Below are 18500 nucleotides of genomic sequence, written 5' to 3' on the forward strand. Positions count from 1 at the left end.
TCGAGAGCATCCTGGTGGGCTGTATCACCGCCTGGTACGGCAACTGCTCCGCCCACAACCGTAAGGCTCTCCAGAGGGTATTGAGGTCTGCACAACGCATCACCGGGGGCAACTACCTGCCCTCCAGGACACCTACACCACCCGATGTCACAGGAAGGCCATAAAGATCATCAAGGACAACAACCACCCGAACCACTGCCTGTTCACCCTGCTATCATCCAGAAGGCGAGGTCAGTACAGGTGCATTAAAGCTGGGACCGAGAGACTGAAAAACAGCTTCTATCTCAAGGCCATCAGACTATTAAATAGCAACCACTAACATTGAGTGGCTGCTGCCAACACACTGACTCAACTCCAGCCATTTTAATAATGGGAATTGATGGGAAATGATGTAAAATATATCACTAGCCACTTTAAACAATGCTACCTAATATAATGTTAACGTACCCTACATTATTCATCTCATATGTATACGTATATACTGTACTCTATATCATCTACTGCATCCTTATGTAATACATGTATCACTAGCCACTAACTATGCCACTTTGTTTACATACTCATCTCATATGTATATACTGTACTCGATACCATCTACTGTACCTTGCCTATGCTGCTCTGTACCATCACTCATTCATATCTTTATGTACATATTCTTTATCCCCTTACATTTGTGTATAAGACAGTAGTTTTGGAATTGTTAGTTAGATTACTTGTTGGTTATTACTGCATTGTCAGAACTAGAAGCACAAGCATTTCGCTCCACTCGCATTAACATCTGCTAACCATGTGTATGTGACAAATAAAATTTGATGAGATTTTTTGATTTAGTTGAAGTGTACCTATGATGAAAATTACAGGCTTCATCCTTTTTAAGTGGGAGAACTTGCACAATTGGTGGCTGACTAAATACCTTATTGCCCCACTGTATATCACACGACCCCACGATGGTTCAAATGACAATAAACATACCATTTAACAGCATCCAGTAGAACTGTAAAAGGAGAATTTGAGCTTTGTGCTTCCATACAGTACATGGATGGTGCAGGTCTCGTTTCACAGGAGCTTTGTAAAATAAGCTTTCAATGATCCAGCCTTAACGAATTTTGTTTATTTACATATCGAATTTGATTGTCCAACAGCAGTTTTACAGTTTTTTCATTTTTGTGGCTGCCTAGTGTGTCCTCTTTCCACTGCTGTGGTGCTGAATCGCAGAAGGAATGGGGAGTCGGGCGGGCCGGCCTGGTCATGGCTAGAAGGGATCCAGCTTTTGTCAAATTAATGTAAAAGGTTGAATTTATTTGCATTTTAGCTAACCCTTTTCCTAACCTTAACCTAGTTCTCGTAACCTGTTACGAAAGTAAAATCTGACATTAATTTGACAAAATTTGGATCCCTTCTAGCCAAGACCGGCTGGCCCCGGTGTTCGTAGACAGCCATGTTTTTTTTTTTATTAGGCCTAGTTTCAATTAGAGGCCTAGATTGTATTTGAAAACAGCTGTGTTTTTGTTATTTATTAATACATGTTCATACAAATAGCCTATAGTACAGATTGTTCGCAAATTATATTATACAAATATATTTTGAAAGTGTTTTATTACTCTGTAGGTGATTTGTTCTTCTCTGCAATTTTTTCTTTGTTAAATTATATTCAGTTATGATTTATAGCGGCAATGAAGACTCAACGGGCAATGTTTTGCTTTTCAATAAAACCTGTTATGTTTAAGAACATCGTTCTACTTTTATTACAACTTTACAGGTCAATTTCTATTGTTTAAATTAATTACAATAATCTAAACGTGATTTTGAGCACCGTGGGTGGAAGCCAAAATACGTTACGCACCCAGTGCATATGGATGTCTGGTTAATTTAAGTCTTGCATGACCCACACCAGAGTTTCCATTAGGAAAATGTTGCACCAGACATTCTACCAGCAACATTTTAATTTACCGGACATTTTGAGAAATTTCCCATACCCATATGCATTGGGTGTGTAACCTGATTATGGCGTCCACCTACGGTGCTAAGAATCACATTTAGATGATGGTAATTAATTTTAACAGAACATGCAAGTCGATGCAATGGCGTCATTCTTACTGAATTCTGATGCACACTTTTTGAAGTCAGTCAATCAAAAATATTTATAAAGCCCTTCTTACATCAGCTGATATCTCAAAGTGCTGTACAGAAACCCAGCCTAAAACCCCAAACAGCTAGCAATGCAAGTAGTAGAAGCAATGTGGCTAGGAAAAACTCCCTAGAAAGTCCAGAACCTAGGAAGAAACCTAGAGCGGTACCAGGCTATGAGGGGTGGCCAGTCCTCTTCTGGCTGTGCCAGGTGGAGATTATAACAGATCATGGCCAAGATGTTCAAATGTTCATAAATGACCAGCAGGGTCAAATAATAATAATCACAGTGGTTGTCGAGGGTGCAGCAGGTCAGCACCTCAGAAGTAAATGTCAGTTGGCTTTTCATAGCCGATCATTGAGAGTATCTCTTCCGCTCCGGTTGTCTCTAGAGAGTTGAAAACAGAAGATCTGGTACAGGTAGCAGGTCCTCCTCCTCCGAGAGAGAAAGAGAGAATTAGAGAGCATACTTAAATTCACACAGGACACCGGATAAGACAGGATAAATACTCCAGATATAACAGACTGACCCTATTCCCCCTGACACAAACTACTGCAACATAAATACTAGAGGCTGAGACAGGAGGGGTCGGGAGACAGTGTGGCCCCGTCCGACGATACCCCCGGACAGGGCTTATAGACTGAACAGTCCACATTTTACTTTTCCTCAGCAAACAATATGCGTAACGAACAACAAAATCAATCTACTATCCCCCATACTAGAAAGTTGACCTATTCTATTGGTCAGCTTGTCAAGAAAGAAATTGCCTATTCCAAACATACTCTGGGACAGTTCATACAATTCATACAACTGGTAGGCCTTGGCTACTTAAACATTTAAAAAGCAATGACAAATCAAAATATTTTTGCTTAAAATGTTGATAAACGATTATTTCTTCACATTACGTTGCACACTGCACATGTGAGCGGTTTCATGTGACAGAGATGAAACTATCCGTTAGAAATGCTAAACTAGAGAAGATGTAATATGCAACAACTAGCATGTGTTGCACAATCCTATTCATATTAGCCTTTGGCTACTAGAAATCTAAATATATTTTTATTTAAAATGATTGCCTTTGCATATGGCCTGATTTGTCTAGGATACTTGGAAGGAAGGTAAGACCTGCCTCATATGTAAAGAGAAACTTTGACGTTTCAAACGATTGTTTTTTTAATGCAATACTGCCTTCTGCTCATTGCAAAGTGGTGTGTGACACGCCGATAAAGCCTGCGTTCTGTTGCCTATGCGTTTTCTGTTTGAGATGCTGTAGCATCTGATCTCACGCTGTCTGACAGATTTTCCGGTCAAAGGCTTTCTGTATGCTGTACAGTACGTGTGATAAATAAAATACATAACGAATATACTGTACACGTGGCAATTTAATTATGCTAATTAACCTATAGACCGATAAGCATGACTATTCAAATTAAGGATACACGATATATCTGTGAAGATATTGGAATTGGCCGACATCTGCCTGATGTCTAGTTTAACCTCTCTGGGATCGTTCGGGACGCTAGCGTCCCACCTCGCCAACAGCCAGTGAAATTGCAGGGCGCCAAATTCAAAACAACACAAATCTCATAATTAAAATTCCTCCACCATACAAGTATTTTACACCATTTTAAAGATGCACTTGTTAATCCAACCACAGTGTCCGATTTCAAAAAGGCTTTTCGGCGAAAGCAGAACTTATCATTATGTTAGGTCAGCAACTAGTCACAGAAAGCATTCAGCCATTTTCCAACCAAAGAGCGGTGTCACAAAAAGCAGAAATATAGATATAATTATTCACTAACCTTTGACGATCTTCATCAGATGACACTCCCAGGAATCAATGGTACACAATGCATCTATGTTTTGTTCAATCAAGTACATATTTATATCCAAAAACCTCAGTTTACATTGGCACCATGTTCAGAAATGCCTCCAAAACATCCGGAGAAATTGAAGAGACCACATCAAATAACAGAAATACTCATCATAAACTTTGAAAGATACGTGTTTTACATAGAATTAAAGAAACTTGATAATGCAAATGCTGTGTCAGATTCCAAAAAAAGCTTTACGGCAAAATCACAATATTCAATCTGAAAACGGGTTCAGCCACAAAAGCAAGCCATAGAGTTACCAGCCAAATTGTGGAGTCAACAAAAGTCATAAATAGCATTATAAATCTTCACTTACCTTTGCTGATCTTCGTCGGAATGCACTCAAAGGACTCCCAGTTCCACAAGAAACGTTTGTTTTGTTTGATTACGTCCATATTTATGTCCAAATACCTCCGTTTTGTTCGCACGTTTCGTTCACTATTCCAAAGGCACAATGCGCGAGTGCAAAATCCAGACGAAAAGTCAAGAGTTCCATTACAGTTTGTAGAAACATGTCAAACGATGTTTACAATCAATCCTTAGGGTCCTTTTATAATAAATCTTCAATAATATTCCAACCGGACAATAGCGTATTCATTACAGAGGAAAAAGAAGGAACGGCGTGACCGCGCAGTAAACAACTGATTGGCCTCAGCCTCGTCCACTTGTTGAAACAGGTCTTATTTGACACCCTTTCACCCATAGAAGCCTCAAACAACTTTCTAAAGACTGTTGACATCTGCTAGAAGCCTTGGGAAGTGCAATCTGGCCCCCATAGACACAGCATAATGGATAGGCAATCACTTAAATGAAACTACAAACCTCAGATTTCCCACTTTCTAGTGGGATTTGTCTCAGGTTTTTGCCTGCCATATGGGTTCTGTTATACTCACAGACATCATTCAAACAGTTTTAGAAACTTCAGTGTTTTCTATCCAATACTACAAATAATATGCATATATTAGCATCTGGGACAGAGTAGCAGGCTGTTTACTCTGGGCACCTTATTCATCGAAGCTACTCAATACTGCCCCCCTGTCACCAAGAGGTTTTAATGCTGATGTGCAAAACTGAAATGAACGCTGACGTGCATACCTATATAACATGGGTGCATGAAGTAATGACGCCCCGTAAAATTTTGTGCAACACAGCATTCCTAACCTAGCCCACAATGTCTGCTGTGTGGATCGAGCAGTCATTTGAAAGAGTAAGAAATGTCAGCAAGACAACTCAAAGGCGAAATCCATTAAAGCCAAGATAATGGAATTCATTGCCCTTGACTATCAACCGTTCTCTGTCGTGGTTGATGTTGGCTTTTGCGTCTGGATGAGCACTGGTACACACCAACGTTAGCGCACTTTCAAATGTTCAGATGTTGCCCTACCACAGTTACACAGTAATAGCGTCACTGCTATTAGCTTCACGACTGACATTTGGACCAGCGATATCAGCCCCATGAGCATGCCGAGTCTGACAGCACAGTGGGTTGACCAGGATTCCGTACTGGGGAAAGTCGTATTTCATGCTCATGAATGTGCTGGTTGTCATACCGCTGCTGCCATTTCAATGGCATTTGAGAACATGTTGGAAACATGAACACACTAGCTAGCTCCATTCAAACAACAGACTCGAGAAATAAGCTCAACTGTGCCTGCAGCAGACGTTCTACCCTCTACCATGACATTGAAACGCCTGCTCAACAAAACTGCCGACACAAGCTGTGAACAAGCTATTCGGTATTGGCCAAAATGTCATTGGTGCATCACTAATTCAAATGGAATTACATCGACTGGTATTAGCATAAATTAATAGGCAAAAAAACATTATTTTGAAATGTAACTTTTTCTTTGTTTTCTTCAGAACAATTGGCCGACAGCAATTTTATTTATTGGTCAAAAGCAAACCATTACTGGGTAACAGGAACCCTGACCCACACCCACACATATGCAGGGAGACCCATGTCTCTACTCGTTAACACTGCACTGATTGCATGGTTACAATCTCAGCCAGGTGTCACAGTCCAGGTGTATTGATATTGTGTGTGGTATGTATGTGAGCTGGGCTCTGAGCTGCTGGTAATGGCAGGGTGGGTACCTCATTAGCTCCTACTGTGTCTCACTGCCTCATGATTTCTAGAGCCAGAAACACACAGCCCCTCCTAGTCCCTTCTCAGCGCCAGCCAGACCATAATGTCATTAGCGGGGGGCTGATCAGCAACCAGGGAGTGTTGTGGTGTGGGCCTCAACAGAACAGGAGCCCTTCCCTCCCTGCCTGGCTGTTGTTTTTCTGGCCTGACGCCTTCAGTCTGATAAGCTGATAATGGGAGGGCTGTGGCTGCTCTACAGAGGCTCAGGCCAGCCTGGACCAACCCAGCCCTCTACACATATTTACCCACAAAAACAACAGTTTGTTCTTTCCCATACTTCAATATTTAAGACATGACTTCAGGAGACTCAGTCTTGGTAGACTGGACAGACTGGGGCCAGGTCTAGTAAGGGGGCTGCATAAGCTGGTGGACAGGTCTGCCGAAGCCAATCGACTCTGGAGGAAAACAAGTGTAAAGTAAAGCGGTCTGTCTATGCTGAGCTCCTGAACAGCCTGTCAGTTGTCTCTGGCTCCGTGACTCCAGCTCTCTGCCAGCATTCATCAGTGGAGAAGAAAAGCTAGCAGTTAGACGTTAGGTCTGAGCTGTGGGTGTTTGGGGGAGAACACTGCAAACAAGACACACACACTCCCATACTGAATTGCATGGACGGACACACACACACTCTTTCTCACAGAATGGTGAATGATGGACATAGCTGTGATGGTCTTTGAGAGGGGGAACTGATGCAGCATTTGTGAACTGGCCCTTTTTCACGACTGCGTCAATACGCTGGCTTTGTTTGTCCACTGTAGAGGTGTCCAAATACCAGCCAATGCAAACAACCGTTCAGCTGCCCACTGTTTCCTTTCTGCCCCCAAAGTCTGATGCCCACTTGTCTGAGACCCAGAGGTCAAACTCTGGCTTAAAGGCCACTGGTCTGAAACCACCAGGGCCAACCCATGACCTAAAGTCCAAACTATGTTCATTGGTCATGGCCCATCAGTGCCAACTAACAGCCCTGTAATCGGAAGAAGGAAGAGAAATTGCCTGGAGTGAATTTTAACTATGTTGGTGTTTCTCTAGTCTAAATACTGCGAATTCAGGATCTGGGGAGCTCCTGTCTGCCTGGCAAGTGATCCAATCTTTAAACCATTAACCCTCTCAGTGCCACTACCCCACACAGGGCTAAATCAGTCCAGTCTGACCCAGCAGGACAGGAACAGCTGGCTCTGCCTCAGTCTGAATGGCTGGCTGACTAGAACAAAAGCCTGCCGACATGTCGCTCCCTTCTAAGAGCCGGCAGTGGAGGGGAGTGGAGAGATCTGAAGAGGCGCTTAGTATTCAGCTCATACCAAGCGAGACTCGATAGACGGAAAACTGTGACATTTGTAGTAATCCCCCGGCATTCATCCTAGTGTCTCTTTATGCTAAAGCCTCTCTCCGCTCATTCTAGATTGGGAGATTCCTATTTTCTCTCTTGTATCTGAATAGGCAGTAAACTCTTGGATGGAAAACATGATATTAAACACCCACTGACATACCTCTGACCTCTGTGGTTACAAAGTGGACCAATAGGCTGACCTCTGTGGGAGAGGGCAAAAGAGGGAGGCTGAGCAGAAAAGAGCCCTGTGGAGAGGGAGAAGTGAACTGGCGAGAGGAATGGAAAACATGGATGTATGGAGGTTGAGCTTCTCAGGGCTGGACTCATAGCCTGCTCCGCTCTTCATCTCTCTCAGCCCATCACCAAACACTCATGACCCCAGCCTTTTCTCCTTCAGTCTGGAGCAGCACGACTCATCCCATTTAACATGCCTCCCCCTCTGCCAGAGCAAGATGGTCAGGCAGAAGAGGAGAGTGGGAGGAGAGAGAAATGACAGCGGAGGAGTTGTTTTAGATTCATTGCTTTTAGTGAGTGCACGGTCTCTGTGTGGCCAAGCTGGCCCGGTGAAAGATATCTGTGGTGGATTAGTGAAAGAACCTGTATTGTACCCTCACTCTTTCACGCTCTCTCTTGCACCACTGCAGGCAGGGATGTGAAGGGAACAGATTTCTGGTTGTTTGTCCTAGCTTTCCCAGCTGTTACTGCTGCATTAGATTAGTCCTGGCTGGAAGAGTCTGCTGGGCCACCCTGTTTCTACATGTTTCTGTGTTTTTCTGGCTCATGTTGGCATGGAGTTTCTGTCAGTCCCATCAAACAGCATCACATTGCCACTCCTATCTACTGTGTTCTTCTCTCTTGTCTCTCACTCCCTCTATTCCTAGTCTCTCTCCATCTTCCTCTAGTCCATCTATCTTTTGGTCATGCTTCTTCTCTCCCCCTCTCTCCTCAGTGTAATGTGAGTGGGCCCTTTCCTGTGTGAGACAGTCTTAAAGCCTAGTCAGTGTATGAAATGGCACAGAGATGGAGGGTTCTGTGCTTTCAGGTCTGTGTGATCCCGGGCCACCCAGAACCAGCCTTCAACGCTGGAACGGGGCCAATCAGCCAGGTAAAGGCTAGACGCGAGCGCACGCACACACACATGCACACGCATACTCAGTGAGTCTGCACACATGCATTGTACACACATGCTCACGTAAAATGGCACCTTCATTACACACACAAACTCCCAGCCACTCACAGCTTCATGAAAACCGTATGGCTGAGTGCTCTGTTGCCATAAGTCTTTCATAAACCCAAACCCCTTTCCTGGCAAACTGGTGTCTTTTTTTTATGACTAATCTGTAGCTTACTAATAGCTCTTGCCTCAGCAATGTCTTAGTTGTACTTCCATGTGTTGAATGTTTTTTATAGATTTTTTTTCCCCTCTCTCTTAAAGTGAATTCTGAATTTAGCCTAGTTCCTGGTTTAGCCCTACACATGGCTCCATCGTGGGCCCTCTGTGTCCAGACTCCAGGAGAGGCCACTTTGATCATAGCCAATGACTGCAATTCCCAAGAGCCCCCACACTGCAGCCCAGGGCCAGTGGACAGGCCGTAAAGGGAGAATTTGTTGGCGTCAACGAGTGCTTACTCCTGAGGTGTGTGTTTATAACTGGCACTCAGAGGAGGGGAAGCAATGCCTCTTGGTATGTGTATTAGTCTGGATGAGGAAGCCCTATAGTGACCTGATGTAGGGATAGAAGGAGGAACAGGAAGATCTACAGTGCCAATAATACACAGAGCCAGTAGTAGAATTGCCTGAGAGGACTAGTGAGATGTTCATGTGTGAGCCAGAGCTCCGTCTGGCCTCCACACGTCTGCCTGTCTGTCTGCCTCCTCTCTCTCACTGTAAGTAGTGAAGACTTGAAGACTTCCAACAGGAACACAAAGGAAGCTAAACTAAATGTTTATTTGAAAATTCCTCACATTAAAAAACGTGCATCTGTTCACTCCGATATTGTGTGTTACTTGAGCAATAAGGCACGAGGGGGTGTGGCATATGGCCAATATACCACGGCTAAGGGCTGTTCTCGCAACGCGGAGTGGCTAGATACAGTCCTTAGCCGTGGTATATTGGCCATATACCACAAACCCCTGATGCCTTATTGCTAGTATAAACTGGTTACCAATGTAATTAGAGCAGTAAAAATGTATGTTTTGTCATACCCTTTGTACAATGTCTGATATACTACAGCTGTCAGCCAATCAGCATTCAGGGTTTAAACACCCAGTTTATAATGTTGCTTTTACCACTCTGACTTCAGCACTGCCCCGCTGACTTTGAATGACTCACAAGATTCAGTACGTTGTCAATAGACCCATAAACAGTCCCAAAAAAGGCATGCAGAGACGGGTTGCCTTAGAAACCAGTAGTTGGAAGTTAGCCTTTGTCTCAGTGTTGGTTCCAAGCGAGAGGGTGGCAGGTGGAGGAGCAGTGACGCTAGGTAGCTGCTCTCTCTAGCTCAATGAAAAGACCAGTTTGATGTAGATTCGGCTCAGTCTGAACTCCTGAGCCAACAACTTTTTACAGGACTATACATCATACCACCTCCTCTCTTCAAACTAGTTAATTCTTTCCTTGACTGTCCCTAGTCCTGTCCCTGCATATGACAGGCACACAGTCCGAAGCCCCCAGGAGTGTATGTGTAGGGAGGGAACAGGGAAGGCTGCTGTCTCCAAGTGGTCATAAACGAGACCATTAGGAACCAATTTAAAGTAATGGCGCTTTAATGAAAACAAGATTGCTCCTGCCCCTCGAATTCCACACTTCCACAATGTGTCACTTCCACAATGTGCTTTCTCAACACTAGGGGAGTCTGAGCAGTACACACTGACATGTTGAAGACAGAATGTTCCCTCTCCAGGAATGTCTGTGATGTCTCTGGGTTGGGGGGGGAGCAGATACAGACTCCCCCCCCCCCTTTGGCTGTACGGTCAGCCGCCTGCCTGTCTCTAGGGGTCTTCATATGGGAGCCCTAGCCCAGGGGGGAGAGACGGGAGGCCTGGCTGGAAATTAAGACATGCTGTCTGGAAGAAGAACCACCCTACTGTCATCCTCAATCTTCCAGACTGGGGATTTCTTGGCCAAGGCCTGCCTATAGACTCCAATGGCCATCTATGACAGCTCCAAACAGTAGGCTTGCTCTTACTGGGTGGAGTAGCTGTGTGGATGAGCAGCAGACATTCTCTTCATAATCTATTACTGTACATATAACTCATGCCAGATGGCAGGTTCATAACCTATGATTGCTCAGTTAAAATGGCAGTTTATTTGTGTGTGTTCTAGTGCTGCTGTCGTCACTGGTGGCTAGGATATGGTTAGGGTTAGTCTAGTCCACAGGATGTGACCTAAGCTTACCCTGTCTGCCTTGCTGTGTGTCTGTGTGCGTTGTGTATTTGTGTTATCTGTTTGCTCGCTGGTTGTTGACATTTGGCGGTGCTGTAGAGCGAACAGTGTTGTAATTCTGTTATGATCCTATGCTGTGGAACTTAAGTAAACACTATTACAGCCAAATCCCCTTAGCACTCCACTTCTGTCTAATTGCATTATCTCTGATGAAGGTAGGATTATACACACCATCTGATGCCATGCAATATTGCCTAACACACAGCCTGTTACTATTTTAATTGTGCGTGCACAAATTAGAGAGCGGCTGAGATTCCCATGTAGGTGTGCATTGTGGATCTAATAGTGTGTTGTGTAGTCAGCTTCTCATGCATGATGTGGAAATGTGTGTACTTGTATTGTTCAGTCATAGTGCACACACTGTGGATCTGTGATGTGTACTGTCTAATCATGTGCTTAAATCTATAACCAGGACAGAAGTGATTAGTTGTGGCCTGTAGTCAGATTCTCATTAGACGTGCTCTGTCTGACACGGAGTTATGCCGCTGAATGATGACTTCCATTTAAACGGTTTCTTTCAGAGCAGCTGTTTGTGTGCTAGGGAGGGAGGGAGAGAGCTGTAATTAAAGCCTTAGTATCTATACTGAACAAAAATATAAACGGAACATGCAACAATTTTACATTTTTTTACAGAGTTGCAGTTCATATAAGTCAGTCAATTGAAATTAATTACACCGTAATCTATGGATTTCACATGCCTGGGCAGGGGCCAGCCCACTGGGGAGCCAGGCCCAGCCAATCAGAATGAGGTTTTTGCCACAAAAGGGCTTTATTACAGACAGAAATACTGTTTCATCTGCTGTCCGGATGGCTGGTCTCAGACGATCCCGCTGGTGAAGAAGCAGGATGTGGAGTCCCTGGGCTGGTGTGGTTACACATGCTCTGCGGTTGTGAGGCCTGAGGTTGTGAGGCCGGTTGGACGTACCGCCAAATTCTCTAAATTGACGTTGGAGCTGGCTTATGGTAGAGAAATGAGCATTAAATTCTCTGGCAACAGCTCTGGTGGACATTCCTGTGGTCAGCATGCCTATTGCATGCTCCCTCAACACTTGAGACATTTGTGGCATTGTGTTGTGACAAAACTAAACAATTTAGTGGCCTTTTAGTGTCCCCAGCACAAGGTGCACCTTCATAATGATCATGCCGTTAGATCAGCTTCTTAATATGCCAGACCTGTCAGGTGGGTAGATTATCTTAACAAAGGAGAAATGTTCACTAACAGGGATGTAAACTAATTTGTGCACAAGATTTGAGAGAAATACGTTTTTTTGTGTATATAGGACATTCCTGGGATAATTTATTTCAACACATGAAACATAGGATCAACATTTTAATGTTGTGTTTATATTTTCGATCTCCATCTCATTGCTGGGAAGGGATGTGATCTGGGCCCGGCCACATCACCTCAACACAACACATTGGTGAGAGGTGACAAGGCTTTATCTGTGCGAGTGGAGAGGCTGATCTGTGGCAAGAAGGGAAGATGTCCCTTAATGCAGTCTGTTCTGTCTGCCTCGCTCTCTGGATGAGGGGAAAAGCCATAAAAACACTGGCACAGGAGCAGACAAGCTGGATTGTACCATTTGTGTAGGGTTAGATGGAGGATACTCTCTTTTATAAACAAGCATGCACTGGCAGACTGGTACATTGAGAACCCAGTAGTGCTGAGCGATTAGTGCTTATTTTCTTTAACATGAAATGCACTTTGCATTATGTGAGTTGAATGCTGTAACAACACAGAATAAAACAAAAGTCCCATGATGGTAGTGACTGGCTATTACTGCTTATTAACCATCTTAACCATGCTTATTAGCCATTGTCGCAACCCCTATTACCAGCCTGTTCAACCTCTCTCTCATATCGTCTGAGATCCCCAAGGATTGGAAAGCTGCCGCAGTCATCCCCCTCTTCAAAGGGGGAGACACCCTGGACCCAAACTGTTACAGACCTATATCCATCCTGCCCTGCCTATCTAAGGTCAACAAAGCCAAGTCAACAAACAGGTCACTGACCATCTCGAATCACACCGTACCTTCTCCGCTGTGCAATCTGGTTTCCGAGCCAGTCACGGGTGCACCTCAGCCACACTCAAGGTACTAAACGATATCATAACCGCCATCGATAAAAGACAGTACTGTGCAGCCGTCTTCATCGACCTTGCCAAGGCTTTCGACTCTGTCAATCACCATATTCTTATCGGCAGACTCAGTAGCCTCGGTTTTTCGGATGACTGCCTTGCCTGGTTCACCAATTACTTTGCAGACAGAGTTCAGTGTGTCAAATCGGTAGGGCATGCTGTCCGGTCCTCTGGCAGTCTCTATGGGGGTGCCACAGTGTTAAATTCTCGGGCCGACTCTTTTCTCTGTATATATCAATGATGTTGCTCTTGCTGCGGGCGATTCCCTGATCCACCTCTACGCAGATGACACCATTCTATATACTCCGGCCCGTCCTTGGACACTGTGCTATCTAACCTCCAAACGAGCTTCAATGCCATACAACACTCCTTCCGTGGCCTCCAACTGCTCTTAAACGCTAGTAAAACCAAATGCATGCTTTTCAACCGATCGCTGCCTGCACCCGCATGCCTGACGAGCATCACCACCCTGGATGGTTCCGGCCTTGAATATGTGGACACCTATAAGTACCTAGGTGTCTGGCTAGACTGTAAACTCTCCTTCCAGACTCATATCAAACATCTCCAATCGAAAATCAAATCAAGAGTCGGCTTTCTATTCCGCAACAAAGCCTCCTTCACTCACGCCACCAAACTTACCCTAGTAAAACTGACTATCCTACCGATCCTCGACTTCGGCGATGTCATCTACAAAATTGCCTCCAACACTCTACTCAGCAAACTGGATGCAGTTTATCACAGTGCCATCCGTTTTGTCACTAAAGCACCTTATACCACCCACCACTGCGACTTGTATGCTCTAGTCGGCTGGCCCTCGCTACATATTCGTCGCCAGACCCACTGGCTCCAGGTCATCTACAAGTCCATGCTAGGTAAAGCTCCGCCTTATCTCAGTTCACTGGTCACGATGGCAACACCCATCCGTAGCACGCGCTCCAGCAGGTGTATCTCACTGATCATCCCTAAAGCCAACACCTCATTTGGCCGCCTTTCGTTCCAGTACTCTGCTGCCTGTGACTGGAACGAATTGCAAAAATCCCTGAAGTTGGAGACTTTTATCTCCCTCACCAACTTCAAACATGTGCTATCTGAGCAGCTAACCGATCGCTGCAGCTGTACATAGTCTATTGGTAAATAACCCACCCATTTTCACCTACCTCATCCCCACACTGTTTTTATTTATTTACTTTTCTGCTCTTTTGCACACCAGTATCTCTACCTGTACATGACCATCTGATCATTTATCACTCCAGTGCTAATCTGCAAGGTTGTAATTATTCGCCTACCTCCTCATGCCTTTTGCACACAATGTATATAGACTCGCCTTTTTTGTACTGTGTTATTGACTTGTTAATTGTTTACTCCATGTGTAACTCTGTGTTGTCTGCTCACACTGCTAAGTTTTATCTTGGCCCAGGTCGCAGTTGCAAATGAGAACTTGTTCTCAACTAGCCTACCTGGTTAAATAAAGGTGAAATAAAAAAATAAAATACATTTTTTTATTCACATTTAATACAATATTTCAGTTTTTTGTATTACATTTACTTTATTTGATGACTATTTAATTCCGGGCCATTATCATCTCTAGAGCTGCTGCTGTCTGACAAAAACAAAATGTTATTAGTTCTTCAGAGTAAATAAGGCATACTTTATGACTCCTGAATACCAACTCTCAATCACTTAGACCAGGTATTTTCAGGTAGAGATACCTTGTGAAGCAACTGCTCTCTCTCTCGATTATGCATTTTTCTCTTTTACGTAGCAGGTGTAAAAGAAACACAACGGACAATGGATTATGGTCATTGTAGTTAATTACCATGTTTTCTGTGCTAAACTGAGTAGAATATTGGCTTGCTGGAAACTACAACTGTGGGGTGGGGAGCTGACCTCGAGGTGTTTGGACAGGACTGCAGCCTGGATTCGACTCATGCATGTTGGTCCAGTTCAGACACATCTGCATAGTTTCCATGGTTGAAAACCGGAAACACCCACTCCCCTTCTCCCTCCCTCCTTTTTCCATCTAATTCATACAGACCAACACTTCCATTCAGAAGCCCACTCCCTCTCTACAACCCCCTCCTTTACAACCCCCCCCCACCATTTCTTTCTCAACTCTCTACTCTACTCTCTCTCTCTCTCTCTCTCTCTCTCCCTCTGTTAAGCTGGGTGTAAATCTGCTGACAGCCCCTCTTGTGTGAGGCCAGAAGAGGGGTATGTAGGGGAAACACTCCTGGACTGCAGAGCAATGGGCTTGTGAAGAGATGACAGTCAATTCACTGAGTGTAGTTTTGGTTCTGTTGTGTAGTGCTGTGTCTAGAGCACTGCATTTGGACCATTGTTGAACAAACAGCCATGTCATGAAAATGAGGCTACCTGAATTGTACAGTCCAATTGTACAAATGTTCATATCAGTCCTGCTTTTCAAATCAAATGTATTTAAAAAGCACTTCTTACATCAGCTGATATCTCGAAGTGCTGTACAGAAACCCAGCCGAGAACCCCAAACAGCAAGCAATGCAGGTGTATAAACTCCCTAGAAAGGCCAGAACCTAGGAAGAAACCTAGAGAGGAACCAGGCTATGAGGGGTGGCTAGTCCTCTTCTGGCTGTGCCGGGTGGAGATTATAACAGAACATGGCCAAGATGTTCATAAATGACCAGCATGGTCAAATAATAATAATCAATGTGTTTGTCGAGGGTGCAACAGGTCAGCACCTCAGGAGTAAATGTCAGTTGGCTTTTCACAGCCGACCATTAAGAGGATCTCTACCGCTCCTGCTGTCTCTAGACAGTTGAAAACAGCAGGTCTGGGACCAGTAGCACGTCCGGTGAACAGGTCAAGGTTCCATAGCCGCAGGCAGAACAGTTGAAACTGGAGCAGCAGCACGGCCAGCTGGACTGGGGTCAGCAAGGATTCATCAGGCCAGGTAGTCCTGAGGCATGGTCCTAGGGCTCAGGTCCTCTGAGAGAGAATTAAATTCACACAGGACACCGGATAAGACAGGAGAAATACTCCAGATATAACAGACTGACCCTAGCCCCCCGACACACAAACTACTGCGGCATAAATACTGGAGGCTGAGACAGGAGGGGTCAGCTTTTGGATCTCCTCCCCCTCTTCTCCCTCTTCTGCCAAACCTGAGCTGTTCATGTGCTATTGCATCACAATGCTCCCTGGCCAGGCTGACTCAAAGACCTGCTTCCGCCTCGCGCCCTCATGCTCTCTCTGCCGCCTCAGGACTCCAGACTAGCAAGTTGAGACCACCTAACCTTCCTCAGGGAGAGAACTGGGCCAGGTCCGGGGCATTTAGACTTCTGTGTTACACAGACAGACATACATACAGTGAGCCCAGCCAAGCTCATCACACCGATCCTGTACTTCCAATACTCTCATTTAAAAGGCCACCCAACAAGACCCATTCAGTGTCACACACATTCAGATAAACCAGGTTCCCATCCAACCATCGAATAAAAAAAGTCCACAAGCTTTCAAAGATGATTTGTAAAAATCAAAATAACTTCACAAATCTTCATTGTAAATGTTTTAAACACATGCTTGTTCAATGAACCATAAACAATTAATGAACATGCACCTGTGGAACGGTCGTTAAGACACTAACAGGTAGGCAATTAAGGTCACAGTTATGAAAACTTAGGACACTAAAGAGGCCTTTCTACTGACTCTGGAAAAACACCAAAAGAAAGATGCCCAGGGTCCCTGCTCCCCTCTGTGAACGTGCCTTCGGCATGCTGCAAGGAGGCATGAGGACTGCAGATGTGGTCAGGGCAATAAATTGCAATGTCCGTACTGTGAGATGCATAAGTCGACGCTACAGGGAGACAGGACGGACAGCTGATCATCCTCGCAGTGGCAGACCACGTGTACAGGATCGGTACATCCGAACATCACACCAGCGGGACAGGTACAGGATGGCAACAACACCTGCCCGAGTTACACCAGGAACACACAATCCCTCCATCAGTGCTCAAACTATCTGCAATAGGCTGAGAGAGGCTGGACTGAGGGCTTGGAGGCCTGTTGTAAGGCAGGTCCTCACCAAACCCACCGTCGCTGGACCAGACAGGACTGGCAAAAAGTGCTCTTCACTGACAAGTTGCGGGTTTGTCTCACCTGGGGGGATGGTCGGATTTGTGTTTATTGTCAAAAGAATGAGCGTTACAACGAGGCCTGTACTCTGGAGCGGGATTGATTTGGAGGTGGAAGACTCGTCATGGTCTGGGGCGGTGTGTCACAGCATCATCGGACTGAGCTTGTTGTCATTGCAGGTAATCTCAACGCTGTACGTTACAGGGAAGACATCCTCCTCCCTCATGTGGTACCCTTCCTGTAGGCTCATCCTGACATGACCCTCCAGCATGACAATGCCACCAGCCATACTGCTTGTTCTGTGCATGATTTCCTGCAAGACAGGAATGTCAGTGTTCTGCCATGGCCAGCGAAGAGCCTGGATCTCAATTCCATTGAGCACGTCTGGGACCTGTTGGATCGGAGGGTGAGGGCTAGGGCCATTCCCCCCAGAAATGTCTGGGGACTTGCAGGTTTCCAAATGTTGACAAAACAAAATACGCTAGACAAGGTGGGATCTTTTTGTCTAAAATTGAATTATGTAATAAATGGCAGTGGAAACGCTTTTATGCCCAAATATTGACATAGTAACCATCATATCGAAGTACATTTGGAGTCACGATGACATGGTGTGTGTTCCTCCCACTACGCCTTGGGAAAGCATGCAGTTTATTATGGTAGAGATGAAATAAGGTATGATGATCTTCACAGGGTGGTGAAAGTGCACGGTGATGAGCTTGATGCTCCTTTCCGATAAATATTGAGGGTCTTATTCTGGTGACATGATTAATGCTTGACTGCCGTTCGACAAATAAAAATAATCTTGCTCTTTTGTCCATAATATTCTCATTTTGTAGTAGCCTATACCTGCATTGTATCTGCCAGCTGTAGGCTAGAGTGCACTTGTCAAGACCAGAGTGGGCACATTCACTATGTAACGCAACATTTTTTTGTGACAACCATTAGTACAGTTGAAAATGCGATGGAAACCCATTTAACATGGGAATTTAACTGCAAAAGTCATTTTTATTTGCCCTACGTCATCACGCACAGCCTTTTCGCTTCAACAAGTCAATTTGATGGAAACACATCTGATTGTAAATGTGCATTCCACCAGAGATGTGTTACCATCAAATTCACTTATTACAGATAAAAAGCTGTGCGTGATGATGTAGTGCACTTTGAACCTACTTTTGAGGTTTCTCGCTTAATTCAGTTTTAGAATATTCACATTAAAATCTGTTGGCAATTGGATGGAAACCAAGCTATTGATGCATATTTAGTTTACTCCTTGTTTTGGGAATGCCTTTAACTTTTCTCTTGTATCTGCCTGTTCCCATAACAAGTAGGCCTTCACACTTTTC

At 44.6% G+C, this 18500-nt stretch overlaps 1 protein-coding gene across 2 annotated transcripts in view; it reads left to right on the forward strand.

The window, feature by feature from the left end:
• Positions 1-18500, forward strand: part of LOC135512994 (E3 ubiquitin-protein ligase SH3RF1-like) — a 73796-nt gene that overhangs the window by 20907 nt on the left and 34389 nt on the right. The window lies entirely within an intron of this gene.

Source organism: Oncorhynchus masou, chromosome 24 (assembly GCF_036934945.1).
Source record: "Oncorhynchus masou masou isolate Uvic2021 chromosome 24, UVic_Omas_1.1, whole genome shotgun sequence".
NCBI classification, from domain to species: Eukaryota; Metazoa; Chordata; class Actinopteri; order Salmoniformes; family Salmonidae; genus Oncorhynchus; species Oncorhynchus masou.